Source organism: Eulemur rufifrons, chromosome 28 (assembly GCF_041146395.1).
Source record: "Eulemur rufifrons isolate Redbay chromosome 28, OSU_ERuf_1, whole genome shotgun sequence".
NCBI classification, from domain to species: domain Eukaryota; kingdom Metazoa; phylum Chordata; class Mammalia; order Primates; family Lemuridae; genus Eulemur; species Eulemur rufifrons.
In genome coordinates, this window is record NC_091010.1 from 41724052 (window position 1) to 41730210 (window position 6159).

Sequence of the window (6159 nt, forward strand, 5' to 3'; positions counted from 1 at the left end):
TGCCAGAACTGCTCTCTGAAGTTAAGGTTTTAGATAAGACAAAGCCAGTCACTCCAATTATGGACAGTTCTTTACTAAAATGAGACCAGAAATCATTGGCATGTCACCTTTACTTAGAAGTTGCATATGAAAACAGTATCGGGAAAGGCAAGTTTCTGGTTTAGATAAGCTGAGCTCAAGTTTTCTTTATTCAAAATGAGGCAGGAGGAGCAGATTTAGCAAACTGACAGATAAAGTTTTTATCTGTCCCAGGCAATAGGGTGTGAGCCTGACATGACTGATAAAATGGCCCAGTCATGACCCTGTGAACCTTGGCTAACCTCCGTGAAAGCACAGTTTTGTCACATTTCTGACCCTGGCATAGCCACGGTCTGAACTGAAGGCCAGACTCTCAATCCAGAAAGGTTAGCCCCGGTGACTTGCTGATGCAAGCACATTTTCAGTTTTGAAATGGCACAATCTGCTTACTGAACCTCTGATGGCTTGTAGGTTTTGGACATTAAAATTTTCATTACCATTTTAGAATTTGGCAATGCTGCAGAAACCAGGTGGTCTAAATAGGTGTTTGAAAAGGGTTCTGTCTACAATTAGAGTTTCATGTTCTACCTGACTGTAGTTTTTAGGTAGAACTCGGGTTGTACTTACTGTTGCAATCCTCTGATTTTTAAGGGGTGTTTATATGATAACTTATAATGCCATTAAAAAAAAAGGACATTGTAGCCTTATATAATTTCAGCCAAAGCTTTAGTGTACTGAAGTGTGCAAAGATGACTCTCCTCCTCACAACATTTGCCCTGGACCTTTCTAGTTAGGATAGCACACTAGCCTGAGGACATCGTTATTTCAGATAATTTACACAAGGTCATTTTTAAAAGGTCTCAATGCTTTTCATTCTGCTGGGTGACAGTCTTTACAAACAACATCTTTGGTGACTTCATGGCTGTGTGTCTCTATGAGCACAGTGCAGTAAGAAATTTGAGCCATTTTAACATATCATTCATTTTTTTATCTGGAGAACTTCGAGGAAAGTGCTTCTGGTTTGCTTTTCCCAGGGCTACATTTAGCCCAATTATACTGATCAGTTACAGAGTAGTAAAGAATTTACCTTGGAAATCCATTAAAAACACAATCTTTGATAACGTGCTTAGTGCAGAGTAAAGGCAGTCTAGAAGTGTGTGAGTGAGGCAGTGGAAGTTTGTGGGCTGCCGTCTTGGACATAAAATGAGCCTGGGTCCCATCTCTCAGGGGCAAGCATGTTTTATGGCACAGGCACCTCTGGGCTGGTGTCCATGCAATGGAGAAATGATGTAGACGTGGCCAAAACCGTGGAAGGAGGTGAGACCACTCTGGGAAATGACCGTTTGGGGTCCCAGGGACATGGTGCAGTGATGGAAGGGCGCGGTGCTCCCAGGCCATGGTGGGTCCGCCCAGCTGGCCATGCTGGTGCCCTTTGCCTCCCCTTCCGCAATACCCTTGACCCTGCCACCTCCCATGCCCTCTTCCCTTCCATCAGGGCGGTGATGCCACCAGTGACAGGCCATCGTCAGGACAGGGATGTGAAAGGTTTAATGCGTTAGCATTCAGAGGGGACAGAGCCTTCACCTTCACCTAGCACAGCCCTTGGAGGCCCGGGGAGTGGCTGTGATTTGCCGGGGGCCACACAGGGAGTGGCAGACCCAGGAAAGGCCTCCAGGTGACTGGTGTTTTTTTTTTTTTTAACTCTTTTCTTAAAACAGCTAACAACACCTGCTTGATTTCTTTCCAACTTTCTGTCCTCAAGCATCTAGACCCAGGGGTCTCCACCTCCTAACTTCTCTTCACGTCCCCTGCCACCACTCCCCTCCCCAATCCTGTGACAGTACAGACCAATTCTATTGCAGGCCACCAGAGGTGACCAGTGAAATGGAGCAGTGGAGGGGAAGTAGTTGACCCCCAAACCCCCATCTCCTCTTGTGGTTTCAGTGCTATTTGCACCTTGCCACCCCCAAGAGGTCCACAAGGGGGCGGGCTTCTCCCTTCTATGCCAAGCTCAGGGCCCAGGGGTTTCCCCCACCAGTGTCCATGAACTCCGGCGTCCACGACTCTGGCCCAGGGCCTGTTTTACTCCAGACAGGGAGAGGCTGCAGACCACCCAGCGTCAGGCCTGGTCAAGGCTGCCTGGCCCCTCTGGAAGGGGTCACCCCAGGCTGGGCCCGCTTGGACCATCTTTCAGTTCCTGAAAGCAGAAGCCACCATCCCTCTGTGGCCTCTGAGGTCAGAGGCTCCGGTTTCCAGTGCTGCCCACGCACTGCGCACGGTCTGCCCTTTGTTCTGTCACTCTACCTGGAAAGACACTCTCTGTTTTGAGGGAGTGGGGAGCACAGTTTTCCAAGAACATGGGCCATCTCGTCAGTGTTCAGATGACCTTAACCAGGTACAGGAGCCGTCGCACTGTGGTAGGGACTGGGGGAGTTTAGAGAGGTTGTGGCAGCTACTTTAGACAGTTAAAGGGCTGTTAGTAAACTTGGGTTCAAGCCTGTTCTTCTGAAGTGTGTGCGTAAGAAGGTCAAGTGGAAGGAGAGCTATGTTAGCACCATATAAAGGAAACATTTTGAGACAACTAGAGACCTTTGGTGATGAAACAGGCTCCTCTGTGAGAGAGCAAGCTCCCCATCCACGGAGGCAGCCAAATATGAAGCTGGACAACAGAGCAGCCAGAGGGATGGAGACACAGAGGGTGAAGTTGGGTTAAAGGACCCCCAAGTTCCCTTGCAAAAATTAAACAGTTGGGGAATCTCTGAAATGGGATCCTGTATTCATTCAGTTCCTCAAATGCCTGCTTTACTTTGAAATGAAGATTAACCCCAATCTAGGGAGATAGGACATCCTCACATCATGACCTGGGGACCTGTCTCCTGCCTGGTGACTTGGTGCTTCCAGCCCTAGTTCCCGCAGCTGCAGGGCCTCTCCCAGCTGTCCATGCTGCCCGTGCTACCGTTCACTTGACCTGCCCCTGGCCTAATGCCCTTCCCTTTCCCAGTACCCACCCCACCCCCAGTGTCCTGCTGACATTGGGCTCTGCTCCTCCCAGCTGTCCTTTATCCCCACCTCCTGAAAAGCTTGCCCAAAGGCAGGCACTGTCTCATCATTCTGATCTTGTAAATTCAGTCCATTCTCAGGCACCTCTCCACCCTCCCCAGCACAGACTGACGCATAGTAGGTGTTCTTTGGAAGAAGAAACTTCCTGGGGCTGATTGACACCATTTACCTTAGGTTTCTCCAACTTACATGGTGCCATGTTTTTCTTTGAAAAGTGAAACTTTCATCCTTGGAAAATCTCGGCAGCCGCAAGCTTACACGGCTGTGGTTTAACAGCATGTCACATTCCTGAAACCGATGCTCCATGGGTATTTGGCCAAACAAGCTTTCCTTCCTTTGAAGTAGAGTCAACTCAAGTTAGAACCCTGGGACAGGGGTGGAGACGTAGCCCTGGACTGCATGGTGGGTTTTCTGGGTGAGAGTTATCGTGTTGCAATGTTCGTAATCATGTACCCTCAGCACAGAGGCTGCTTCGCAGTCTAAGATCTCTCCCTGCCGCCGAAACTTCCCTAGAACGTCGAGGGGTTAGGAATCAGTGCATGCATTTCTGACGGTAGATGCTTTAAGATTTTTATCTGAAGTCACTGATTGGTTCACTTAAACACATTGTGAAAAGAGGACAAGGTGCTTTACTTATAACAGATATTTGAGAAAACAAATTCATTAAGTACAGCCAGATCGATGCATTGATTCATTCAGTACAGACATACCATCCAACAAAACGGCGATTTATTGGATAGATGAGGGCTTTTGATATTCTGAAATGGAAGGTTCATTTAATGTCAATTAGGCACAGACTTTAGAGCTGGAGGTGGAGGACAGCTCATCTGAGCATCTCATTTTGCAGCTGAGAAATTTGAGGTTCAAAGAAATCTTAGGTTACAACAGAGAATGTGCCCAGCACACTGTAGGACTTGGCCCTCCATTTAAAAAAACAACAACTATATTGTTTATTCATATACATGTGGGGGGGGGGGGAAGCCAGGTGAGCAGATTATTTGAAACCAAATTGTTACCAGGTTCGCACTATACCCCTGAGAGTGCACCCGGGCTCTCCGAGGTGCTGTGAGAACCTGGGGTTTTGTGGCCTCCAAGGATGTGACAGGAAGCCTGGCAGAAGGTACAGCTGGCATTTCTGGTGGGGCTAGGGCCTAGGTCTGCATATTGGGACAGCTGGACCCTCAGAGCTGAGCTCCTTCTACTGAACAGCACAAAATGGTTTTCAAAGGCAAGAAGTCTCACCTGGGAGAAACAGAGGTTCTCAGACTTTTTCAGGCATCAGAATCACACTAGATGGCTTGTTAAAACACACATGATTAGGCTCCGCCCCAGAGTTTCTGAATTGACACAAGAATTTGCTTTTCTAGCAAGTTCCCAGGTGATCCCGATGCTGTTGGTCCGGGGACCACTCTTTGAATACCACTGGTGAAAAAGTTTCTCATTTGTTAAGGATCACAGACTTAGGAGGGCTGGCGGATGATGTTAACAAGCACTGTGAGCCCCGTGGAGAGACCGCAGGAGCTGGGAGGTGTGCTGACGTGGGGAGCACAGGTAACCCCTACCATGGGCACTTGCTGCTCAACGTTCACCCATCCTTGACCTATAGGAATGAGGACCTTGGTTTGAAGCTCTTTCAGTTTTTCAAGAGGTGCTGAAGTATTAACATGGGAATATCTTGGTTTTTAGATGTTGGTGGCTAATCACATTTAAAAAAAATGGGCAGGCAAAATAAAACTTGTGGCTCTGCTGGCTGCCAGGTTGCAACTTCTTGAGTCTTTGACCCTCAGACAGTTTTAGGGTGCTGGATCAAGAGTGGCTTCGCTGAGTGGTTCTGTTTCAGAGTCTCTCGTAAGGTTGCAGTTCAGATGTTGGCCAGGGTTGCCGTCACCTGAAGACTTCACGAGGGCTGGAGGATCTGCTTCCAAGGTGGCTTATTCATTTGGCTACTGGCAGGAGGCCTCAGTACCTCACAATGTGATTTTCTCATGGGGCTGCATGGGTATCATCATGGCATGGCAATTGGCTTCCCCCAGAGCAAGTGACCCCAAAACCCCCAACACGATAGAGGCCTCAGTGTCTTTTACAGCCTAGCCTTGGAAGTCACACTTCATCATGTGCCTGATATCCTACTGATTACACAGGTTAGCTGTGTCCCATGTAGAAGAGAAACATGCAGGGCGTGAATGCCAGGAGGTGAGCATCACCTGGGGTCACCTTGGAGGCTGGCACAGTGAGCTTTTGAGTGGCTATATGGACTCTTTCCCTGCCTTCTCTTTAAATCATTTTCATCTTGTTCCTGAGTAGTCCTCAATTTCTAATAGTTTCATTGTGACGCATCACCTGTGGACACTAACAGCTGCCATTAGAAAAAATGTGTTACGGAATTTCTCAGCTGATGTAGTGTAGGGGTCATGTAGGCCAAAATTTGCAAGTTGGAGACTCTTGGGTAGAGCCTGAGTGAGGAGGTGTCTAAGCCCTTCTGTTTGCCAAAGTTTGCAACCAGCCAACTTCATTTATATTTTCAGGCCTGAGTCATCTGACCTTGAGCTAATCCAACTACTAGTTGATTGACTGTCCTGATTTGCCTGGGACTCAGGGGTTTCTTGGGATTCGGGCTTTCACTGCTACAGCTTGGACAGTCCTGGGATTCAGTTCAAACAGTAGATGTGAATTGATCTGATATTTACAACTCCAAGTGTGGTCCACAGACCTGTAGCATCGGTATCACCTGCTTGCTTGTTAGAGCTGCACCATCTCGGGCCCCACCCCAGAGCTAATGAATCAATCTGCAATTTAACAAGAGTCCCAGGTGACTCTTTTGTACGCTAAGCTTTGAGAATCTCTGGAAGGAAGGAAAACCTGGACTGGAGCTCTCTGAGGATTCAGATTTGCTGCCTCTGTGTGTAAGATAGACCTAACAATGACCCATTTGTGCTATGATAACCTGACCTTGACTTACACATCTTATTTTTCTTCCAGCCTTCTCCCCGGCTCCCAAAAGGAAAGACATCTAAAATTTCACTGTTGGAAGGAACCTAAAAGTCCCAACTCTCACCTGAGTTTGAGTAGTGGTTTTCAAAA